Source organism: Anomaloglossus baeobatrachus, unplaced genomic scaffold (genome assembly GCF_048569485.1).
Source record: "Anomaloglossus baeobatrachus isolate aAnoBae1 unplaced genomic scaffold, aAnoBae1.hap1 Scaffold_2884, whole genome shotgun sequence".
Lineage (NCBI taxonomy): Eukaryota > Metazoa > Chordata > Amphibia > Anura > Aromobatidae > Anomaloglossus > Anomaloglossus baeobatrachus.
Window position 1 is genome coordinate 43,852 of NW_027442341.1, and position 23,653 is coordinate 67,504.

The window sequence follows — 23,653 nt, forward strand, 5'->3', positions numbered from 1 at the left end:
ACGTTCAGGTAACAACAGGTAACTTTATTTGGAGTGGAAGCAGAGAGATAACACCAGATGCCAATTGTAGATCCTCTCACGCCTGTGGTCACTGCAGCATCTGACTCCACTTTGTCCAAAAGGGATCTATTCCATTCAATTACACATGATCTAGATTAGACTGACAACAAGATACTGCACGGGACATAGCAGAGTTGGTGAAGTTGAGTGGTGATGAGTTTGCTATTTGGATGAATAAAGCAAGTAAAAAGTGTGTTAGATAAAAATTCATTTCAATTCGCTAATCGGGCTAATATGAATCAGGTGAATCGAGTTCTGCTTTTGGAAACTGGGTTAAGAAGGGGTGCACCGTTCCTGGAGGTACTGCAATACCAGGTCAATGCGTGGAGTGGACAGAGCAAGCTCTTTTTCCATCTCCCTGTTCTAAAAATCCATTTAATATATGGTCCCCAGATAGGGGACGTATCAGATATTAAACTGATAAGAACAGATACTACACTTGATCTTAGCCAAAAGGCCGAGAAGCGATAACCAGAATTGGTTTGGGCCTCGAGTGGCACCCTGGCCTATGCCGGACACATCTTAGGGAGAGAGAGCGAGAGGGAGACAAACCCACGCCTACACAAGACATTTTGTCACCCAAGCCAACCCTTGAAAAGGCTGCTTTGCAGAGCAAAAACAAGAAGAATGGTGCGTTTTGCAGCCGCCGCCCACTGCAATGAATCTGAATAACTCCTCCTTTAGGGCGCAAGCAACTCCCCTCCCCCTTGCAGTCTTTCCAATTCACGATACAAAAAGACGGACAGGACAGGTTGCCTGACTTTCCGTCACTGCCACCCTTTGCCATCCTTACCCGTAGAAAGCCCTTTCATCATCCCCAAACCCTAATCTTTTCCCTTTCCTTCCCAGCCCCCAAACCCTGCCCTCTGTACCTTTCTCACCACCCGCTTCCCTTCTCCTGTCATCCCCCTACCACCCGGGAAAAAAAGAGATTGCCCCCTCCTTCCACTAGCCCACCCTCCCACCCAAAGAACAACTTCTTCTGCGCAGCTTGTTTTCTAGGCAGCAGCGCTATTGTGATGTCATCGGGGGGCATTGTGACAAGCCGCCAGTGTTCCGTCTCTTCATGTTGTGCACTGTTCAAACCGAAAATACATCAACAGGCAGGCTACAGAAAAGCTTACTAACAAAGGTTAGAGAGGGGCTTTCTCAGAGGGCTTTTTACAGTTTGTCTATTCCCAATTAGCCGGTTTAGTATACTTAATGAAAGTACTAATTCTTTCATAGGCCGCCCATTCTTAGTATTTGACGTTCAGGTAACAACAGGTAACTTTATTTGGAGTGGAAGCAGAGAGATAACACCAGATGCCAATTGTAGATCCTCTCACACCTGTGGTCACTGCAGCATCTGACTCCACTTTGTCCAAAAGGGATCTATTCCATTCAATTACACATGATCTAGATTAGACTGACAACAAGATACTGCACGGGACATAGCAGAGTTGGTGAAGTTGAGTGGTGATGAGTTTGCTATTTGGATGAATAAAGCAAGTAAAAAGTGTGTTAGATAAAAATTCATTTCAATTCGCTAATCGGGCTAATATGAATCAGGTGAATCGAGTTCTGCTTTTGGAAACTGGGTTAAGAAGGGGTGCACCGTTCCTGGAGGTACTGCAATACCAGGTCAATGCGTGGAGTGGACAGAGCAAGCTCTTTTTCCATCTCCCTGTTCTAAAAATCCATTTAATATATGGTCCCCAGATAGGGGACGTATCAGATATTAAACTGATAAGAACAGATACTACACTTGATCTTAGCCAAAAGGCCGAGAAGCGATAACCAGAATTGGTTTGGGCCTCGAGTGGCACCCTGGCCTATGCCGGACACATCTTAGGGAGAGAGAGCGAGAGGGAGACAAACCCACGCCTACACAAGACATTTTGTCACCCAAGCCAACCCTTGAAAAGGCTGCTTTGCAGAGCAAAAACAAGAAGAATGGTGCGTTTTGCAGCCGCCGCCCACTGCAATGAATCTGAATAACTCCTCCTTTAGGGCGCAAGCAACTCCCCTCCCCCTTGCAGTCTTTCCAATTCACGATACAAAAAGACGGACAGGACAGGTTGCCTGACTTTCCGTCACTGCCACCCTTTGCCATCCTTACCCGTAGAAAGCCCTTTCATCATCCCCAAACCCTAATCTTTTCCCTTTCCTTCCCAGCCCCCAAACCCTGCCCTCTGTACCTTTCTCACCACCCGCTTCCCTTCTCCTGTCATCCCCCTACCACCCGGGAAAAAAAGAGATTGCCCCCTCCTTCCACTAGCCCACCCTCCCACCCAAAGAACAACTTCTTCTGCGCAGCTTGTTTTCTAGGCAGCAGCGCTATTGTGATGTCATCGGGGGGCATTGTGACAAGCCGCCAGTGTTCCGTCTCTTCATGTTGTGCACTGTTCAAACCGAAAATACATCAACAGGCAGGCTACAGAAAAGCTTACTAACAAAGGTTAGAGAGGGGCTTTCTCAGAGGGCTTTTTACAGTTTGTCTATTCCCAATTAGCCGGTTTAGTATACTTAATGAAAGTACTAATTCTTTCATAGGCCGCCCATTCTTAGTATTTGACGTTCAGGTAACAACAGGTAACTTTATTTGGAGTGGAAGCAGAGAGATAACACCAGATGCCAATTGTAGATCCTCTCACACCTGTGGTCACTGCAGCATCTGACTCCACTTTGTCCAAAAGGGATCTATTCCATTCAATTACACATGATCTAGATTAGACTGACAACAAGATACTGCACGGGACATAGCAGAGTTGGTGAAGTTGAGTGGTGATGAGTTTGCTATTTGGATGAATAAAGCAAGTAAAAAGTGTGTTAGATAAAAATTCATTTCAATTCGCTAATCGGGCTAATATGAATCAGGTGAATCGAGTTCTGCTTTTGGAAACTGGGTTAAGAAGGGGTGCACCGTTCCTGGAGGTACTGCAATACCAGGTCAATGCGTGGAGTGGACAGAGCAAGCTCTTTTTCCATCTCCCTGTTCTAAAAATCCATTTAATATATGGTCCCCAGATAGGGGACGTATCAGATATTAAACTGATAAGAACAGATACTACACTTGATCTTAGCCAAAAGGCCGAGAAGCGATAACCAGAATTGGTTTGGGCCTCGAGTGGCACCCTGGCCTATGCCGGACACATCTTAGGGAGAGAGAGCGAGAGGGAGACAAACCCACGCCTACACAAGACATTTTGTCACCCAAGCCAACCCTTGAAAAGGCTGCTTTGCAGAGCAAAAACAAGAAGAATGGTGCGTTTTGCAGCCGCCGCCCACTGCAATGAATCTGAATAACTCCTCCTTTAGGGCGCAAGCAACTCCCCTCCCCCTTGCAGTCTTTCCAATTCACGATACAAAAAGACGGACAGGACAGGTTGCCTGACTTTCCGTCACTGCCACCCTTTGCCATCCTTACCCGTAGAAAGCCCTTTCATCATCCCCAAACCCTAATCTTTTCCCTTTCCTTCCCAGCCCCCAAACCCTGCCCTCTGTACCTTTCTCACCACCCGCTTCCCTTCTCCTGTCATCCCCCTACCACCCGGGAAAAAAAGAGATTGCCCCCTCCTTCCACTAGCCCACCCTCCCACCCAAAGAACAACTTCTTCTGCGCAGCTTGTTTTCTAGGCAGCAGCGCTATTGTGATGTCATCGGGGGGCATTGTGACAAGCCGCCAGTGTTCCGTCTCTTCATGTTGTGCACTGTTCAAACCGAAAATACATCAACAGGCAGGCTACAGAAAAGCTTACTAACAAAGGTTAGAGAGGGGCTTTCTCAGAGGGCTTTTTACAGTTTGTCTATTCCCAATTAGCCGGTTTAGTATACTTAATGAAAGTACTAATTCTTTCATAGGCCGCCCATTCTTAGTATTTGACGTTCAGGTAACAACAGGTAACTTTATTTGGAGTGGAAGCAGAGAGATAACACCAGATGCCAATTGTAGATCCTCTCACACCTGTGGTCACTGCAGCATCTGACTCCACTTTGTCCAAAAGGGATCTATTCCATTCAATTACACATGATCTAGATTAGACTGACAACAAGATACTGCACGGGACATAGCAGAGTTGGTGAAGTTGAGTGGTGATGAGTTTGCTATTTGGATGAATAAAGCAAGTAAAAAGTGTGTTAGATAAAAATTCATTTCAATTCGCTAATCGGGCTAATATGAATCAGGTGAATCGAGTTCTGCTTTTGGAAACTGGGTTAAGAAGGGGTGCACCGTTCCTGGAGGTACTGCAATACCAGGTCAATGCGTGGAGTGGACAGAGCAAGCTCTTTTTCCATCTCCCTGTTCTAAAAATCCATTTAATATATGGTCCCCAGATAGGGGACGTATCAGATATTAAACTGATAAGAACAGATACTACACTTGATCTTAGCCAAAAGGCCGAGAAGCGATAACCAGAATTGGTTTGGGCCTCGAGTGGCACCCTGGCCTATGCCGGACACATCTTAGGGAGAGAGAGCGAGAGGGAGACAAACCCACGCCTACACAAGACATTTTGTCACCCAAGCCAACCCTTGAAAAGGCTGCTTTGCAGAGCAAAAACAAGAAGAATGGTGCGTTTTGCAGCCGCCGCCCACTGCAATGAATCTGAATAACTCCTCCTTTAGGGCGCAAGCAACTCCCCTCCCCCTTGCAGTCTTTCCAATTCACGATACAAAAAGACGGACAGGACAGGTTGCCTGACTTTCCGTCACTGCCACCCTTTGCCATCCTTACCCGTAGAAAGCCCTTTCATCATCCCCAAACCCTAATCTTTTCCCTTTCCTTCCCAGCCCCCAAACCCTGCCCTCTGTACCTTTCTCACCACCCGCTTCCCTTCTCCTGTCATCCCCCTACCACCCGGGAAAAAAAGAGATTGCCCCCTCCTTCCACTAGCCCACCCTCCCACCCAAAGAACAACTTCTTCTGCGCAGCTTGTTTTCTAGGCAGCAGCGCTATTGTGATGTCATCGGGGGGCATTGTGACAAGCCGCCAGTGTTCCGTCTCTTCATGTTGTGCACTGTTCAAACCGAAAATACATCAACAGGCAGGCTACAGAAAAGCTTACTAACAAAGGTTAGAGAGGGGCTTTCTCAGAGGGCTTTTTACAGTTTGTCTATTCCCAATTAGCCGGTTTAGTATACTTAATGAAAGTACTAATTCTTTCATAGGCCGCCCATTCTTAGTATTTGACGTTCAGGTAACAACAGGTAACTTTATTTGGAGTGGAAGCAGAGAGATAACACCAGATGCCAATTGTAGATCCTCTCACACCTGTGGTCACTGCAGCATCTGACTCCACTTTGTCCAAAAGGGATCTATTCCATTCAATTACACATGATCTAGATTAGACTGACAACAAGATACTGCACGGGACATAGCAGAGTTGGTGAAGTTGAGTGGTGATGAGTTTGCTATTTGGATGAATAAAGCAAGTAAAAAGTGTGTTAGATAAAAATTCATTTCAATTCGCTAATCGGGCTAATATGAATCAGGTGAATCGAGTTCTGCTTTTGGAAACTGGGTTAAGAAGGGGTGCACCGTTCCTGGAGGTACTGCAATACCAGGTCAATGCGTGGAGTGGACAGAGCAAGCTCTTTTTCCATCTCCCTGTTCTAAAAATCCATTTAATATATGGTCCCCAGATAGGGGACGTATCAGATATTAAACTGATAAGAACAGATACTACACTTGATCTTAGCCAAAAGGCCGAGAAGCGATAACCAGAATTGGTTTGGGCCTCGAGTGGCACCCTGGCCTATGCCGGACACATCTTAGGGAGAGAGAGCGAGAGGGAGACAAACCCACGCCTACACAAGACATTTTGTCACCCAAGCCAACCCTTGAAAAGGCTGCTTTGCAGAGCAAAAACAAGAAGAATGGTGCGTTTTGCAGCCGCCGCCCACTGCAATGAATCTGAATAACTCCTCCTTTAGGGCGCAAGCAACTCCCCTCCCCCTTGCAGTCTTTCCAATTCACGATACAAAAAGACGGACAGGAAAGGTTGCCTGACTTTCCGTCACTGCCACCCTTTGCCATCCTTACCCGTAGAAAGCCCTTTCATCATCCCCAAACCCTAATCTTTTCCCTTTCCTTCCCAGCCCCCAAACCCTGCCCTCTGTACCTTTCTCACCACCCGCTTCCCTTCTCCTGTCATCCCCCTACCACCCGGGAAAAAAAGAGATTGCCCCCTCCTTCCACTAGCCCACCCTCCCACCCAAAGAACAACTTCTTCTGCGCAGCTTGTTTTCTAGGCAGCAGCGCTATTGTGATGTCATCGGGGGGCATTGTGACAAGCCGCCAGTGTTCCGTCTCTTCATGTTGTGCACTGTTCAAACCGAAAATACATCAACAGGCAGGCTACAGAAAAGCTTACTAACAAAGGTTAGAGAGGGGCTTTCTCAGAGGGCTTTTTACAGTTTGTCTATTCCCAATTAGCCGGTTTAGTATACTTAATGAAAGTACTAATTCTTTCATAGGCCGCCCATTCTTAGTATTTGACGTTCAGGTAACAACAGGTAACTTTATTTGGAGTGGAAGCAGAGAGATAACACCAGATGCCAATTGTAGATCCTCTCACACCTGTGGTCACTGCAGCATCTGACTCCACTTTGTCCAAAAGGGATCTATTCCATTCAATTACACATGATCTAGATTAGACTGACAACAAGATACTGCACGGGACATAGCAGAGTTGGTGAAGTTGAGTGGTGATGAGTTTGCTATTTGGATGAATAAAGCAAGTAAAAAGTGTGTTAGATAAAAATTCATTTCAATTCGCTAATCGGGCTAATATGAATCAGGTGAATCGAGTTCTGCTTTTGGAAACTGGGTTAAGAAGGGGTGCACCGTTCCTGGAGGTACTGCAATACCAGGTCAATGCGTGGAGTGGACAGAGCAAGCTCTTTTTCCATCTCCCTGTTCTAAAAATCCATTTAATATATGGTCCCCAGATAGGGGACGTATCAGATATTAAACTGATAAGAACAGATACTACACTTGATCTTAGCCAAAAGGCCGAGAAGCGATAACCAGAATTGGTTTGGGCCTCGAGTGGCACCCTGGCCTATGCCGGACACATCTTAGGGAGAGAGAGCGAGAGGGAGACAAACCCACGCCTACAGAAGACATTTTGTCACCCAAGCCAACCCTTGAAAAGGCTGCTTTGCAGAGCAAAAACAAGAAGAATGGTGCGTTTTGCAGCCGCCGCCCCCCACTGCAATGAATCTGAATAACTCCTCCTTTAGGGCGCAAGCAACTCCCCTCCCCCTTGCAGTCTTTCCAATTCACGATACAAAAAGACGGACAGGACAGGTTGCCTGACTTTCCGTCACTGCCACCCTTTGCCATCCTTACCCGTAGAAAGCCCTTTCATCATCCCCAAACCCTAATCTTTTCCCTTTCCTTCCCAGCCCCCAAACCCTGCCCTCTGTACCCTTCTCACCACCCGCATCCCTTCTCCTGTCATCCCCCTACCACCCGGGAAAAAAAGAGCTTGCCCCCTCCTTACACTAGCCCACCCTCCCACCCAAAGAACAACTTCTGCTGCGCAGCTTGTTTTCTAGGCAGCAGCGCTATTGTGATGTCAGCGGGGGCATTGTGACAAGCCGCCAGTGTTCCGTCTCTTCATGTTGTGCACAGTTCAAACGGAAAATACATCAACAGGCAGACTACAGAAAAGCTTACTATCAAAGGTTAGAGGGGGGCTTTCTCAGAGGGCTTTTTACAGTTTTTCTATTCCCAATTAGCCGTTTAAGTGTACTTATTGAAAGTAGTAATTCTTTCATAGGCCGCCCTTTCTTAGTATTTGACGTTCCTTATATTGCGGTATGAGGCTTCGCAGTAGGTTGCAAACATTCATCACCCATGACTGTCCCCAATTGAGCTCAGAAGCTCAATGTCTATCATGACCTCTCTTTTAGAATGTCCAAGAGCAAGCAAACTATTCCTCCAGGAGAGGGCGCCAACAGACTACTAAAGAGATCATCATTACTCAAAGAAAACCCCAAAAACCAATGCATGATAGGAATAAACAGGTAACTTTCTTTGGAGTGGAAGCGGAGAGATCGCACCAGATGCCAATTCTAGATCTTATCACACCTGTGGTCACTGCAGCAGCATCAGCTGAATTCACTTTGTCCAAAAGGGATCTATTCCATTCAATTGCACATGATCTAGATTAGACTGACAACAAGATACTGCACGGGACATAGCAGAGTTGGTGAAGTTGAGTGGTGATGAGTTTGCTATTTGGATGAATAAAGCAAGTAAAAAGTGTGTTAGATAAAAATTCATTTCAATTCGCTAATCGGGCTAATATGAATCAGGTGAATCGAGTTCTGCTTTTGGAAACTGGGTTAAGAAGGGGTGCACCGTTCCTGGAGGTACTGCAATACCAGGTCAATGCGTGGAGTGGACAGAGCAAGCTCTTTTTCCATCTCCCTGTTCTAAAAATCCATTTAATATATGGTCCCCAGATAGGGGACGTATCAGATATTAAACTGATAAGAACAGATTTTTGATTTAATGAAGCTTTCCAAAGCACCGCAAAAATGCATGACCGAAGTCACACCAAAAACAGTGCAAAGGCTAGGATTCGTGTGGACCCCTCCGTGAGAAGAGGATCCCCAAAAATCAACCCCGTCCCTCCGAGCCAGAAGGCCACAGCGAGGGTCAGGGATCTTCGGTGCTCCCCCAAGCCGAAGCCTGGTTGAGCCTTGTTGTTGCTCCCAGCGTCCACCGAGGCATCTTACCCAAGTGGAGTAGGGAGCTACTAGTCGTTGGTTTCGCAGCCGAGACTGCCCGGACCGTCAACCGGTGTTGGTTTCTCAGCCCAAGGCTGACCGGACCTCCAACCGGGTGTTGGTTTCTCAGCCCAAGGCTGACCGGACCTCCAACCGGGTGTTGGTTTCTCAGCCCAAGGCTAACCGGACCTCCAACCGGGTGTTGGTTTCTCAGCCAAAGCTGACCCGGACCTCCAACCGGGTGTTGGTTTCTCAGCCCAAAGCTGACCGGACCTCCGACCGGGATTATAAAAATTTCCCTTCTTAGCCAGAAGGCCAGGATAGGGCAATATGCTTGGAAAGTATGAATAGGCAAGGCGCGGCGTGCGACAGAGTCTGAGGCTTACCAGGGTCCCAACCTAGCAAGTTCAGACTCCCTCCAGGGTGTCCATTCCTGGGGCACATTGCACCATAACCCCCACACTTACTCAGTCTAATAGCCTCAATCCTGGTAGGGCCATGGTTTCCTCTAGATGGATATACTATCCTCCCAAAGTACTAACAAGTGCAACCTTCCAGTGTGCATTGCATCATTGTACTAAGGTGGCCGGAGCCTTAAACCACCTTTTCGAACGATACTACACTTGATCTTAGCCAAAAGGCCGAGAAGCGATACTACACTTGATCTTAGCCAAAAGGCCGAGAAGCGATAACCAGAATTGGTTTGGGCCTCGAGTGGCACCCTGGCCTATGCCGGACACATCTTAGGGAGAGAGAGCGAGAGGGAGACAAACCCACGCCTACAGAAGACATTTTGTCACCCAAGCCAACCCTTGAAAAGGCTGCTTTGCAGAGCAAAAACAAGAAGAATGGTGCGTTTTGCAGCCGCCGCCCCCCACTGCAATGAATCTGAATAACTCCTCCTTTAGGGCGCAAGCAACTCCCCTCCCCCTTGCAGTCTTTCCAATTCACGATACAAAAAGACGGACAGGACAGGTTGCCTGACTTTCCGTCACTGCCACCCTTTGCCATCCTTACCCGTAGAAAGCCCTTTCATCATCCCCAAACCCTAATCTTTTCCCTTTCCTTCCCAGCCCCCAAACCCTGCCCTCTGTACCCTTCTCACCACCCGCATCCCTTCTCCTGTCATCCCCCTACCACCCGGGAAAAAAAGAGCTTGCCCCCTCCTTACACTAGCCCACCCTCCCACCCAAAGAACAACTTCTGCTGCGCAGCTTGTTTTCTAGGCAGCAGCGCTATTGTGATGTCAGCGGGGGCATTGTGACAAGCCGCCAGTGTTCCGTCTCTTCATGTTGTGCACAGTTCAAACGGAAAATACATCAACAGGCAGACTACAGAAAAGCTTACTATCAAAGGTTAGAGGGGGGCTTTCTCAGAGGGCTTTTTACAGTTTTTCTATTCCCAATTAGCCGTTTAAGTGTACTTATTGAAAGTAGTAATTCTTTCATAGGCCGCCCTTTCTTAGTATTTGACGTTCCTTATATTGCGGTATGAGGCTTCGCAGTAGGTTGCAAACATTCATCACCCATGACTGTCCCCAATTGAGCTCAGAAGCTCAATGTCTATCATGACCTCTCTTTTAGAATGTCCAAGAGCAAGCAAACTATTCCTCCAGGAGAGGGCGCCAACAGACTACTAAAGAGATCATCATTACTCAAAGAAAACCCCAAAAACCAATGCATGATAGGAATAAACAGGTAACTTTCTTTGGAGTGGAAGCGGAGAGATCGCACCAGATGCCAATTCTAGATCTTATCACACCTGTGGTCACTGCAGCAGCATCAGCTGAATTCACTTTGTCCAAAAGGGATCTATTCCATTCAATTGCACATGATTTGGATTAGACTGACAACAAGATACTGCACGGGACATAGCAGAGTTGGTGAAGTTGAGTGGTGATGAGTTTGCTATTTGGATGAATAAAGCAAGTAAAAAGTGTGTTAGATAAAAATTCATTTCAATTCGCTAATCGGGCTAATATGAATCAGGTGAATCGAGTTCTGCTTTTGGAAACTGGGTTAAGAAGGGGTGCACCGTTCCTGGAGGTACTGCAATACCAGGTCAATGCGTGGAGTGGACAGAGCAAGCTCTTTTTCCATCTCCCTGTTCTAAAAATCCATTTAATATATGGTCCCCAGATAGGGGACGTATCAGATATTAAACTGATAAGAACAGATTTTTTTTTGATTTAACAGCATCTTTATTATCATGCACTACTCACAAAAAGGTAACAAACCGTGTACAGTGCCGCAGCCCCGTACACACAGAACTATACAATCCTTCTTACATAGCCATAGAGTACGACGCACTAAACTATACATCACACTCCTATGCTTATCCATAACACTCAAGCTGAAAGAAAAAGTTAGACAATAAATAACGACGAACCGGCGATTGGGGGATGGGGGTAGGGGAAAAGGGGGATAGGGTGGGGAAATCACAGGCCCGAAGCTTTATTGAAAGACGCACATAACGGGAAAAGGAGGGAGGGGGCATGGAAGAGGTCTAAACCTCCTCCTCGGCGCTGTCGTCCGGACTGTCCATGATGGAATAGTCTCTGAGCAGGCTGTGGATCAGCCTGCGGCAATCCTGGATAGACATCCTCTCCCTCTTCAAGATGAGCCGGTTCCTGGCGACCCAAATAGCGTCCTTAAAGCAGTTCATAAGGCGCCAAGCCTCCTGGATGGCTCCAACGGTGTGAGTCCCAGGGAAGAGTCCATAAAGTACGGAATGGTACGATAGGCTCCCTCTGGGGACGGAGTTCCTCAGGTCATCCTCCAGGGCAACCAACAGGCGCTGTGCGAAACGGCAGTCCCAAAAGGCGTGCAGCGATGTTTCCTCCACGAAGGGGCACCTTGGGCAGTACCGGGTTTTGCACAGGTTCCGGGCGTGCATGAATGACCGGACGGGCAGTCCGCCCTGTATCGCCATCCATGACAAGTCCTTGTGCCCGTTGGTCAATCCAGCCGATGACACGTTTGTCCAAACAGTCTCCAGTGTGTCGTGATGAAGTCCTGGAATGTTCTCCATTTCGTCCTTGGCTCTGATGAGTTTGTGGATAGTCTTTGGCTTCCACAAATCAGGCTTGAGTCCCTCCAGTTGGTGTTCCCTCACAAACCGAACCACGTCTCCGTAGAACCATGGCGCCGTCCAGTTGTAGGGGAAGGAGCTGTCCCACTTGTCCCAGCCTAACCGTCTCCAAAGGGGGAGCAGGAAGAAGCGAGACATGGACCCACCCGCGGAACCTCTCTTGACTCGCAGAGTTCGGCGAACGCAGTCACATACGAAGGAGGATCGCAGGAGGGTGGGGATATCGGGTACGCCCTTCCCACCCTTGCGAGGATCCTTGTACATGATGCTCCGCTTTACTCTGTCCATCTTGGATCCCCAGACAAAACGAAACACCGTCCTGGTAATGGCCCTGCACACGGTGGCAAGGGGGGGCCAGGCCTGGGCCGTGTACTGCAGCACGGGCAGTACCTCGTTACGCAGGACCAGTGCTTTGCCCTCACAGGTGAGGCGTCTGAGGCTCCACAGACCGATCCGTTGGGTGATCTTGGTCAAGCGTTCCTCCCAGGACTTGAGGGCTGCTCCTTCCTTCCCGAACCAGACTCCAAGAACCTTGATGAAATCCGGCTGGATGCTGAAAGGGAAGGGGGCGGAAGAGGCCGGCTGCCAGTCCCCGAAGAGCATGGCTTCCGACTTCCCGCAGTTGACTTTGGCTCCCGAAGCCCGTCCAAAGGTCTCACAGGTCTGGACGAGGGTGTCGACTGAGCGCCGGTCCGCGCAGAAGACGGTCACGTCGTCCATGTAGAGCGAGCACTTGACCTCGAAGCGTTCTGGTCCTGGTGCGGTGATCCCTCTGATCTCTCCATTCCGCCGGATAGCCTCTGCAAAGAGTTCTATAACACAAACAAAAAGAAGAGGTGACAGAGGACAGCCTTGTCTGACCCCTGAGAGGACCGGGAAGGGGTCAGTCTTCCAGCCGTTCACCAACACCGAGCTGTGAATATCAAAATACATTAGTTGGACATACAAGCAAAACATGTTACCCAAACCTAACCTGTGCAGAGCTTTGCCCAGGAACTCATGGGAAACACGGTCGAAGGCCTTTTCCTGATCCAACGAGATCAGGGCTGCGTGCACCCGGCGGGCTTTGATGTACTCGACCGTGTCCCGCATGAGAGCCAGGCTGTCTGCGATGCGACGTCCGGGGATGCCGCAGGTCTGGTCCGGGTGGATGATCCGTCCGATAACAGTCTTCAATCTCGTTGCCATCGTCTTGGCCAGGATCTTGTAGTCGACGTTCAGAAGGGTGATGGGACGCCAATTCTTCAGGTCGCACCTCTCTCCTTTACGCTTGTACAGGATCGTGACCATTCCTTCCCTCAGAGATGGAGGCATTCTGCCCTCCACCACCATCTCCTCATACAGCCCTAACAGGTCCGGACAGATTAGGTCTCCCAGCGCTACATAGAGCTCTGCTGGGAGGCCGTCACTGCCCGGTGTCCTGCCAGAACTAAAGGATTTGGCAGCCGAGAGCAGCTCGTCCACCGTCAGAGGAACATCCATGGCCGCCGCGTCTGCAGGGTCAAGATGGTTAGTGATACCTGACAGGAACTTATCGGCGGCCTCGGGGTCAGTAGTCTTGCGGGCGTAGAGTTCGCTGTAGAAGTCGCTGACGACCTTCATCACGTTCTCTTTCCCGCGTCGCATGTTTCCACTCTCGTCTCGTAGTTCATTCATGGGCGTGTGACCGGCGTGGAGTTTCCTGAAAAAGAACGAGTTACATTTCTCACCCTTCTCCAGGTTCTCCACTTTGGAACGGAAGACAATTCGCTCGGACTCCTCCTCGAAGTGCCTTTTCAGGCTCCTCTTAGTCTCCTCCAGCTCCTCTCTCACGTCCCAGCCGCATCGAAGAAGGTCCTGCAGGGAACGCAGCTCACGCTGGAGTCTCCTGAAGTCCCTCCTCTTCAGACACGCCTGTTGTTGACTCTTTGCCTGAAAGAAGAAACGGAACTCGAGTTTAACGTATTCCCACCAGTCAGAAACAGACTGGAAGCCCGCCTTGTAGGCCCGCCACGTGGAGTAGGCAGCTCTAAGCTCCTCCAGAATCTCACCCTTTTCCAGCAGAGAGCAGTTCAGCTTCCAGGAGCCCGGGCCAATGGGGAAGCCATGGCCCAGCACACCTTGAAAGTGAATGGCTCTGTGGTCAGAGAAGAAGCAGGGGACCATCGAGTGCCCACTCCGCCCAACCGCCCGAGAGGTAAACACAAAGTCAATCCTGGAACGCAGCGAGCCATCGGATCGGCACCATGAATAGTTCACGGATCCGTGTCCGATGGAGCCAACAACGTCCACAAGAGAGGCTTCGGTCACCATCTCAATGAGCAGTTTGGATGTGACGTCCAACTTGGCAGCCGTTCCAGAACTGCGTCCATCCTCCTCAATCGGGCAGTTGAAATCCCCGGCCATCACTACCGTCCTGGCGGTAGCGAGCTGAGGGCGCAGGGCTTGGAGGAGCTCCAGTCGATCGCTCTTCACAGGAGAAGCATACACATTGATGAACCTGACAGGTTCTCCCGCCCAGGTGCCATCCACGAGCAGTAACCTGCCGCAGACGATTTCCTGAACAGAGTCCAATGTGAAGGCGCTTCCCCTGATCAGCACGGCGACCCCCGCGGACCTACAGTCGCCCCCGCCAGACCAGTAGGATGGGCCATGGGTCCACTCCCTGGCCAGATGGTTGAAGGACCTAGAGGAGGGAAGGGAGCATTCCTGCAGGAAAAATACATCACTAGACTGAGTGTTAAGGAACGCAAAAATTGTCTGACGTCGGAACTTGTCTCTGATGCTCCTAACATTAATGGAAAAGATGTTAATGTTAGCAGTCATTGGAGGAAAGAGAAAGTTAGAGCAGGCGGTGTGCCTTAGTTACCACTCCGGTCGGGCGGTTCTTCCTCTTTGGCACCTGCTGGTAAGGGTATCTCCAGCAGACCCTCTTCTGCTAGCTGATCAAGCAGGGATGGTGCCTCAGTGGCTTCCGACTCCTCCATTTCTTCTTCGGCCACAAGGGACTCCACCATCTGCTCCAACACGTCCGGTTCTGGGAGGAGGCCATCCTCCTCTTCCTGGGGTGGGTTAAGGTCCACAATGAACAGCTTGGAAGGTTCTGCGACAGGACTATCTTCCACCTTCCTTTTCCTTTGGCCTGTACCTGAGGAGACAAGAGCTGGAAAATCCTCCTCGGTGAAAAGTGCAAGAGTGCTGAGGCCCTCTGCTCTCATGGTCTGGGGAGGGAGAGTGGGCTTTGGGGGGGGGGTGAGGAGACCAGCTGAGGAGTAGGGAAATGAGGTGGAGGTAGTGGAATCCTCAGTAGGGTTGGCCGGGGGGGGAGGGGTTTGGACAGGGGTGACAGGGGGGGGGACCAGGGAGGGGGCAGCAGTTTTCTTACCCTTCTTTTCCCTGGACTCCGTGGCTGCTGGGGCATCGGCTGGAGCCACGGTCGCCGGGTTCTTGGCCGCCTTGTCCTTGGCCTCTGTGGCCTTGGTCGTAGCTGCCTTGGTCGACGAAGCTGTGACTACCCGATACTGGGTCGCCGCGGCAACCCTTGCCCAGGATTTCTCCCGCTGTGGGCAGTCCTTGTAAAGGTGGTCCGCCTGTCCACATAGGTTGCAAGTCTTCTTCTTTGGGCAGTCCTTGGAGCTGTGTCCTGTCACCCGGCAAACCCTGCAGGCGTCCTCCTTGCAGGTCTTCATCGAATGCCCTTTCCCGCCACATTTCCTGCAGTTGTGTGGCATGTCCGGGTAGTAGATGAGACCATAGGAGTTTCCCAGAGAGAATGTCGGGGGCAGGTGCTGGAGACCATCCTCGGATGCTGGTTCCCTGTAGAGTCGGACGGTTACTGACCACTTACCCGTCCAGAATCCGTTGCCGTTAAGGATGTGGGATGGCTCCCTCACCACTGTGCAGAGACGTCCCAGGAACGTGGAGATGTCTCTTCCTGGGGTGTGCGGGTTCCGCATGGAGACCGTGATCCTCTTCTCATCCCTCTGTATAGGACAGGATCCTAAAAAAGAATGAAAAGGGGAGTCCGGCATCGCTGCGTTCATCGCCTCCCAGTATCTCCTGCAGGCATTCACCGTGGCAAAGGTTACCAGAAAAATGCCAGTCATGAAGGTCTGGACACTCAGGGTTTCCGCCCTGGAGAAGCCCTGATCCAGAATCATCTTCTTGCAGAACACGTCGCTGGACATGTCCGGCAACCTACCATCCACCGCCTTTAGCTTCAGGGCGACCGTCTGCCGCATCCAAGGCTCCAGGGTTGGAGCCTTTTCAGGCGGCGTCCGGGCTCCCTCCGGCTGGCTGGCGTCGGAGGTAGGGGCCTCTTGGGCCGAAGAAGCCTCTGGATGAGCCTTCCTGGAGGTCCCTGGGTCCTGAGCCTTCCTGGCTGCCTTCTCTGGCTTGCTTGCCATGGCTGGTTCCTGCTTGAGTTCCCGGAGCTGGATCTTGGATTCTTCTCCGGGTGTCTTCTCCCGCTGTGTTCCTCCTCGAAGTTCCTCTGGTCTCCCCAAGTCTTCTCCGAGCCTTCGTCTTCTTGCTTCTTTCTGCCAAGCTCTTCTTCCGTACGATCTCCCTCTTTCGGTCTCGGCTGGGCTTCGGAGCTTGTCTCCCTGATCGTATCTCGTCAAGTGTAGCTAGCTCAGTTTGTTCTGATAAGAACAGATACTACACTTGATCTTAGCCAAAAGGCCGAGAAGCGATAACCAGAATTGGTTTGGGCCTCGAGTGGCACCCTGGCCTATGCCGGACACATCTTAGGGAGAGAGAGCGAGAGGGAGACAAACCCACGCCTACACAAGACATTTTGTCACCCAAGCCAACCCTTGAAAAGGCTGCTTTGCAGAGCAAAAACAAGAAGAATGGTGCGTTTTGCAGCCGCCGCCCCCCACTGCAATGAATCTGAATAACTCCTCCTTTAGGGCGCAAGCAACTCCCCTCCCCCTTGCAGTCTTTCCAATTCACGATACAAAAAGACGGACAGGACAGGTTGCCTGACTTTCCGTCACTGCCACCCTTTGCCATCCTTACCCGTAGAAAGCCCTTTCATCATCCCCAAACCCTAATCTTTTCCCTTTCCTTCCCAGCCCCCAAACCCTGCCCTCTGTACCCTTCTCACCACCCGCATCCCTTCTCCTGTCATCCCCCTACCACCCGGGAAAAAAAGAGCTTGCCCCCTCCTTACACTAGCCCACCCTCCCACCCAAAGAACAACTTCTGCTGCGCAGCTTGTTTTCTAGGCAGCAGCGCTATTGTGATGTCAGCGGGGGCATTGTGACAAGCCGCCAGTGTTCCGTCTCTTCATGTTGTGCACAGTTCAAACGGAAAATACATCAACAGGCAGACTACAGAAAAGCTTACTATCAAAGGTTAGAGGGGGGCTTTCTCAGAGGGCTTTTTACAGTTTTTCTATTCCCAATTAGCCGTTTAAGTGTACTTATTGAAAGTAGTAATTCTTTCATAGGCCGCCCTTTCTTAGTATTTGACGTTCCTTATATTGCGGTATGAGGCTTCGCAGTAGGTTGCAAACATTCATCACCCATGACTGTCCCCAATTGAGCTCAGAAGCTCAATGTCTATCATGACCTCTCTTTTAGAATGTCCAAGAGCAAGCAAACTATTCCTCCAGGAGAGGGCGCCAACAGACTACTAAAGAGATCATCATTACTCAAAGAAAACCCCAAAAACCAATGCATGATAGGAATAAACAGGTAACTTTCTTTGGAGTGGAAGCGGAGAGATCGCACCAGATGCCAATTCTAGATCTTATCACACCTGTGGTCACTGCAGCAGCATCAGCTGAATTCACTTTGTCCAAAAGGGATCTATTCCATTCAATTGCACATGATCTAGATTAGACTGACAACAAGATACAGCACGGGACATAGCAGAGTTGGTGAAGTTGAGTGGTGATGAGTTTGCTATTTGGATGAATAAAGCAAGTAAAAAGTGTGTTAGATAAAAATTCATTTCAATTCGCTAATCGGGCTAATATGAATCAGGTGAATCGAGTTCTGCTTTTGGAAACTGGGTTAAGAAGGGGTGCACCGTTCCTGGAGGTACTGCAATACCAGGTCAATGCGTGGAGTGGACAGAGCAAGCTCTTTTTCCATCTCCCTGTTCTAAAAATCCATTTAATATATGGTCCCCAGATAGGGGACGTATCAGATATTAAACTGATAAGAACAGATTTTGATTTAATGAAGCTTTCCAAAGCACCACAAAAAATGCATGACCGAAGTCACACCAAAAACAGTGCAAAGGCTAGGATTCGTGTGGACCCCACCGTGAGGAGAGGGTCCCCAAAAATCAACCCCGTCCCTCCGAGCCAGAAGGCCACAGCAAGGGTCAGGGATCTTCGGTGCTCCCCCAAGCCGAAGCCTGGTTGAGCCTTGTCGTTGCTCCCAGCGTCCACCCAGGCATCTTACCCAAGTGGAGTAGAGAGCTACTAGTTGTTGGTTTCGCAGCCGAAACTGCCCGGACCGTCAACCGGTGTTGGTTTCTCAGCCCAAGGCTAACCGGACCTCCAACCGGGTGTTGGTTTCTCAGCCGAAGCTGACCCGGACCTCCAACCGGGTGTTAGTTTCTCAGCCCAAAGCTGACCAGACCTCCGACCGGGATTATAAAAATTTCCCTTCCTAGCCAGAAGGCCGGGATAGGGTAATATGCTCAAAAAGTATGAAAAGGCAAGGTACGGTGTGCTACAGAGCCCAAGGCTTGCCGGGGTCCCAAGCCAGCAAGCTCAGACTCACTCCAGGGTCGTCAGTCCTGGGGCACGTTGTACCATAGCCCCCCATCCTTACTCAGTCTAATAGCCTCGATCCTGGTAGGGCCATGTTTTCCACTAGATGAATATACTATCCACCCAGAGTACTAGCAAGCGCAACCTTCCAGTGTGCATTGTATCATTGTACTAAGGTGGCCTGGAGCTTAAACCACCTTTTCGAACGATACTACACTTGATCTTAGCCAAAAGGCCGAGAAGCGATAACCAGAATTGGTTTGGGCCTCGAGTGGCACCCTGGCCTATGCCGGACACATCTTAGGGAGAGAGAGCGAGAGGGAGACAAACCCACGCCTACAGAAGACATTTTGTCACCCAAGCCAACCCTTGAAAAGGCTGCTTTGCAGAGCAAAAACAAGAAGAATGGTGCGTTTTGCAGCCGCCGCCCCCCACTGCAATGAATCTGAATAACTCCTCCTTTAGGGCGCAAGCAACTCCCCTCCCCCTTGCAGTCTTTCCAATTCACGATACAAAAAGACGGACAGGACAGGTTGCCTGACTTTCCGTCACTGCCACCCTTTGCCATCCTTACCCGTAGAAAGCCCTTTCATCATCCCCAAACCCTAATCTTTTCCCTTTCCTTCCCAGCCCCCAAACCCTGCCCTCTGTACCCTTCTCACCACCCGCATCCCTTCTCCTGTCATCCCCCTACCACCCGGGAAAAAAAGAGCTTGCCCCCTCCTTACACTAGCCCACCCTCCCACCCAAAGAACAACTTCTGCTGCGCAGCTTGTTTTCTAGGCAGCAGCGCTATTGTGATGTCAGCGGGGGCATTGTGACAAGCCGCCAGTGTTCCGTCTCTTCATGTTGTGCACAGTTCAAACGGAAAATACATCAACAGGCAGACTACAGAAAAGCTTACTATCAAAGGTTAGAGGGGGGCTTTCTCAGAGGGCTTTTTACAGTTTTTCTATTCCCAATTAGCCGTTTAAGTGTACTTATTGAAAGTAGTAATTCTTTCATAGGCCGCCCTTTCTTAGTATTTGACGTTCCTTATATTGCGGTATGAGGCTTCGCAGTAGGTTGCAAACATTCATCACCCATGACTGTCCCCAATTGAGCTCAGAAGCTCAATGTCTATCATGACCTCTCTTTTAGAATGTCCAAGAGCAAGCAAACTATTCCTCCAGGAGAGGGCGCCAACAGACTACTAAAGAGATCATCATTACTCAAAGAAAACCCCAAAAACCAATGCATGATAGGAATAAACAGGTAACTTTCTTTGGAGTGGAAGCGGAGAGATCGCACCAGATGCCAATTCTAGATCTTATCACACCTGTGGTCACTGCAGCAGCATCAGCTGAATTCACTTTGTCCAAAAGGGATCTATTCCATTCAATTGCACATGATCTAGATTAGACTGACAACAAGATACTGCACGGGACATAGCAGAGTTGGTGAAGTTGAGTGGTGATGAGTTTGCTATTTGGATGAATAAAGCAAGTAAAAAGTGTGTTAGATAAAAATTCATTTCAATTCGCTAATCGGGCTAATATGAATCAGGTGAATCGAGTTCTGCTTTTGGAAACTGGGTTAAGAAGGGGTGCACCGTTCCTGGAGGTACTGCAATACCAGGTCAATGCGTGGAGTGGACAGAGCAAGCTCTTTTTCCATCTCCCTGTTCTAAAAATCCATTTAATATATGGTCCCCAGATAGGGGACGTATCAGATATTAAACTGATAAGAACAGATACTACACTTGATCTTAGCCAAAAGGCCGAGAAGCGATAACCAGAATTGGTTTGGGCCTCGAGTGGCACCCTGGCCTATGCCGGACACATCTTAGGGAGAGAGAGCGAGAGGGAGACAAACCCACGCCTACAGAAGACATTTTGTCACCCAAGCCAACCCTTGAAAAGGCTGCTTTGCAGAGCAAAAACAAGAAGAATGGTGCGTTTTGCAGCCGCCGCCCCCCACTGCAATGAATCTGAATAACTCCTCCTTTAGGGCGCAAGCAACTCCCCTCCCCCTTGCAGTCTTTCCAATTCACGATACAAAAAGACGGACAGGACAGGTTGCCTGACTTTCCGTCACTGCCACCCTTTGCCATCCTTACCCGTAGAAAGCCCTTTCATCATCCCCAAACCCTAATCTTTTCCCTTTCCTTCCCAGCCCCCAAACCCTGCCCTCTGTACCCTTCTCACCACCCGCATCCCTTCTCCTGTCATCCCCCTACCACCCGGGAAAAAAAGAGCTTGCCCCCTCCTTACACTAGCCCACCCTCCCACCCAAAGAACAACTTCTGCTGCGCAGCTTGTTTTCTAGGCAGCAGCGCTATTGTGATGTCAGCGGGGGCATTGTGACAAGCCGCCAGTGTTCCGTCTCTTCATGTTGTGCACAGTTCAAACGGAAAATACATCAACAGGCAGACTACAGAAAAGCTTACTATCAAAGGTTAGAGGGGGGCTTTCTCAGAGGGCTTTTTACAGTTTTTCTATTCCCAATTAGCCGTTTAAGTGTACTTATTGAAAGTAGTAATTCTTTCATAGGCCGCCCTTTCTTAGTATTTGACGTTCCTTATATTGCGGTATGAGGCTTCGCAGTAGGTTGCAAACATTCATCACCCATGACTGTCCCCAATTGAGCTCAGAAGCTCAATGTCTATCATGACCTCTCTTTTAGAATGTCCAAGAGCAAGCAAACTATTCCTCCAGGAGAGGGCGCCAACAGACTACTAAAGAGATCATCATTACTCAAAGAAAACCCCAAAAACCAATGCATGATAGGAATAAACAGGTAACTTTCTTTGGAGTGGAAGCGGAGAGATCGCACCAGATGCCAATTCTAGATCTTATCACACCTGTGGTCACTGCAGCAGCATCAGCTGAATTCACTTTGTCCAAAAGGGATCTATTCCATTCAATTGCACATGATCTAGATTAGACTGACAACAAGATACTGCACGGGACATAGCAGAGTTGGTGAAGTTGAGTGGTGATGAGTTTGCTATTTGGATGAATAAAGCAAGTAAAAAGTGTGTTAGATAAAAATTCATTTCAATTCGCTAATCGGGCTAATATGAATCAGGTGAATCGAGTTCTGCTTTTGGAAACTGGGTTAAGAAGGGGTGCACCGTTCCTGGAGGTACTGCAATACCAGGTCAATGCGTGGAGTGGACAGAGCAAGCTCTTTTTCCATCTCCCTGTTCTAAAAATCCATTTAATATATGGTCCCCAGATAGGGGACGTATCAGATATTAAACTGATAAGAACAGATTTTTTTTTGATTTAACAGCATCTTTATTATCATGCACTACTCACAAAAAGGTAACAAACCGTGTACAGTGCCGCAGCCCCGTACACACAGAACTATACAATCCTTCTTACATAGCCATAGAGTACGACGCACTAAACTATACATCACACTCCTATGCTTATCCATAACACTCAAGCTGAAAGAAAAAGTTAGACAATAAATAACGACGAACCGGCGATTGGGGGATGGGGGTAGGGGAAAAGGGGGATAGGGTGGGGAAATCACAGGCCCGAAGCTTTATTGAAAGACGCACATAACGGGAAAAGGAGGGAGGGGGCATGGAAGAGGTCTAAACCTCCTCCTCGGCGCTGTCGTCCGGACTGTCCATGATGGAATAGTCTCTGAGCAGGCTGTGGATCAGCCTGCGGCAATCCTGGATAGACATCCTCTCCCTCTTCAAGATGAGCCGGTTCCTGGCGACCCAAATAGCGTCCTTAAAGCAGTTCATAAGGCGCCAAGCCTCCTGGATGGCTCCAACGGTGTGAGTCCCAGGGAAGAGTCCATAAAGTACGGAATGGTACGATAGGCTCCCTCTGGGGACGGAGTTCCTCAGGTCATCCTCCAGGGCAACCAACAGGCGCTGTGCGAAACGGCAGTCCCAAAAGGCGTGCAGCGATGTTTCCTCCACGAAGGGGCACCTTGGGCAGTACCGGGTTTTGCACAGGTTCCGGGCGTGCATGAATGACCGGACGGGCAGTCCGCCCTGTATCGCCATCCATGACAAGTCCTTGTGCCCGTTGGTCAATCCAGCCGATGACACGTTTGTCCAAACAGTCTCCAGTGTGTCGTGATGAAGTCCTGGAATGTTCTCCATTTCGTCCTTGGCTCTGATGAGTTTGTGGATAGTCTTTGGCTTCCACAAATCAGGCTTGAGTCCCTCCAGTTGGTGTTCCCTCACAAACCGAACCACGTCTCCGTAGAACCATGGCGCCGTCCAGTTGTAGGGGAAGGAGCTGTCCCACTTGTCCCAGCCTAACCGTCTCCAAAGGGGGAGCAGGAAGAAGCGAGACATGGACCCACCCGCGGAACCTCTCTTGACTCGCAGAGTTCGGCGAACGCAGTCACATACGAAGGAGGATCGCAGGAGGGTGGGGATATCGGGTACGCCCTTCCCACCCTTGCGAGGATCCTTGTACATGATGCTCCGCTTTACTCTGTCCATCTTGGATCCCCAGACAAAACGAAACACCGTCCTGGTAATGGCCCTGCACACGGTGGCAAGGGGGGGCCAGGCCTGGGCCGTGTACTGCAGCACGGGCAGTACCTCGTTACGCAGGACCAGTGCTTTGCCCTCACAGGTGAGGTGTCTGAGGCTCCACAGACCGATCCGTTGGGTGATCTTGGTCAAGCGTTCCTCCCAGGACTTGAGGGCTGCTCCTTCCTTCCCGAACCAGACTCCAAGAACCTTGATGAACTCCGGCTGGATGCTGAAAGGGAAGGGGGCGGAAGAGGCCGGCTGCCAGTCCCCGAAGAGCATGGCTTCCGACTTCCCGCAGTTGACTTTGGCTCCCGAAGCCCGTCCGAAGGTCTCACAGGTCTGGACGAGGGTGTCGACTGAGCGCCGGTCCGCGCAGAAGACGGTCACGTCGTCCATGTAGAGCGAGCACTTGACCTCGAAGCGTTCTGGTCCTGGTGCGGTGATCCCTCTGATCTCTCCATTCCGCCGGATAGCCTCTGCAAAGAGTTCTATAACACAAACAAAAAGAAGAGGTGACAGAGGACAGCCTTGTCTGACCCCTGAGAGGACCGGGAAGGGGTCAGTCTTCCAGC

At 49.9% G+C, this 23,653-nt stretch overlaps 9 non-coding genes and 5 pseudogenes across 9 annotated transcripts; all 14 read right to left on the reverse strand.

Moving 5' to 3' along the window:
* Positions 1 to 338: 338 nt before the first annotated feature.
* LOC142266647 (U2 spliceosomal RNA) lies at positions 339 to 529 on the reverse strand. Its single transcript, XR_012732691.1, has one exon. It is a non-coding gene; the product is annotated as a U2 spliceosomal RNA (small nuclear RNA).
* Positions 530 to 1,646: 1,117 nt separating this feature from the next.
* LOC142266648 (U2 spliceosomal RNA) lies at positions 1,647 to 1,837 on the reverse strand. Its single transcript, XR_012732692.1, has one exon. It is a non-coding gene; the product is annotated as a U2 spliceosomal RNA (small nuclear RNA).
* Positions 1,838 to 2,954: 1,117 nt separating this feature from the next.
* Positions 2,955 to 3,145, reverse strand: LOC142266649 (U2 spliceosomal RNA). The gene has a single exon (XR_012732693.1). It is a non-coding gene; the product is annotated as a U2 spliceosomal RNA (small nuclear RNA).
* Positions 3,146 to 4,262: 1,117 nt separating this feature from the next.
* On the reverse strand, positions 4,263 to 4,453 carry LOC142266650 (U2 spliceosomal RNA). The gene has a single exon (XR_012732694.1). It is a non-coding gene; the product is annotated as a U2 spliceosomal RNA (small nuclear RNA).
* Positions 4,454 to 5,570: 1,117 nt separating this feature from the next.
* On the reverse strand, positions 5,571 to 5,761 carry LOC142266651 (U2 spliceosomal RNA). The gene has a single exon (XR_012732695.1). It is a non-coding gene; the product is annotated as a U2 spliceosomal RNA (small nuclear RNA).
* A 1,117-nt stretch (positions 5,762 to 6,878) lies between these two features.
* Positions 6,879 to 7,069, reverse strand: LOC142266652 (U2 spliceosomal RNA). The gene has a single exon (XR_012732696.1). It is a non-coding gene; the product is annotated as a U2 spliceosomal RNA (small nuclear RNA).
* A 1,333-nt stretch (positions 7,070 to 8,402) lies between these two features.
* LOC142266609 (U2 spliceosomal RNA) lies at positions 8,403 to 8,598 on the reverse strand. The gene has a single exon (XR_012732666.1). It is a non-coding gene; the product is annotated as a U2 spliceosomal RNA (small nuclear RNA).
* A 718-nt stretch (positions 8,599 to 9,316) lies between these two features.
* Positions 9,317 to 9,474, reverse strand: LOC142266618 (U2 spliceosomal RNA; annotated as a pseudogene).
* Positions 9,475 to 10,807: 1,333 nt separating this feature from the next.
* LOC142266604 (U2 spliceosomal RNA) lies at positions 10,808 to 11,015 on the reverse strand (annotated as a pseudogene).
* Positions 11,016 to 16,444: 5,429 nt separating this feature from the next.
* LOC142266617 (U2 spliceosomal RNA) lies at positions 16,445 to 16,548 on the reverse strand (annotated as a pseudogene).
* Positions 16,549 to 17,881: 1,333 nt separating this feature from the next.
* LOC142266608 (U2 spliceosomal RNA) lies at positions 17,882 to 18,077 on the reverse strand. The gene has a single exon (XR_012732665.1). It is a non-coding gene; the product is annotated as a U2 spliceosomal RNA (small nuclear RNA).
* A 680-nt stretch (positions 18,078 to 18,757) lies between these two features.
* LOC142266627 (U2 spliceosomal RNA) lies at positions 18,758 to 18,833 on the reverse strand (annotated as a pseudogene).
* A 1,333-nt stretch (positions 18,834 to 20,166) lies between these two features.
* Positions 20,167 to 20,357, reverse strand: LOC142266653 (U2 spliceosomal RNA). Its single transcript, XR_012732697.1, has one exon. It is a non-coding gene; the product is annotated as a U2 spliceosomal RNA (small nuclear RNA).
* A 1,333-nt stretch (positions 20,358 to 21,690) lies between these two features.
* On the reverse strand, positions 21,691 to 21,898 carry LOC142266605 (U2 spliceosomal RNA; annotated as a pseudogene).
* Positions 21,899 to 23,653: the final 1,755 nt, after the last annotated feature.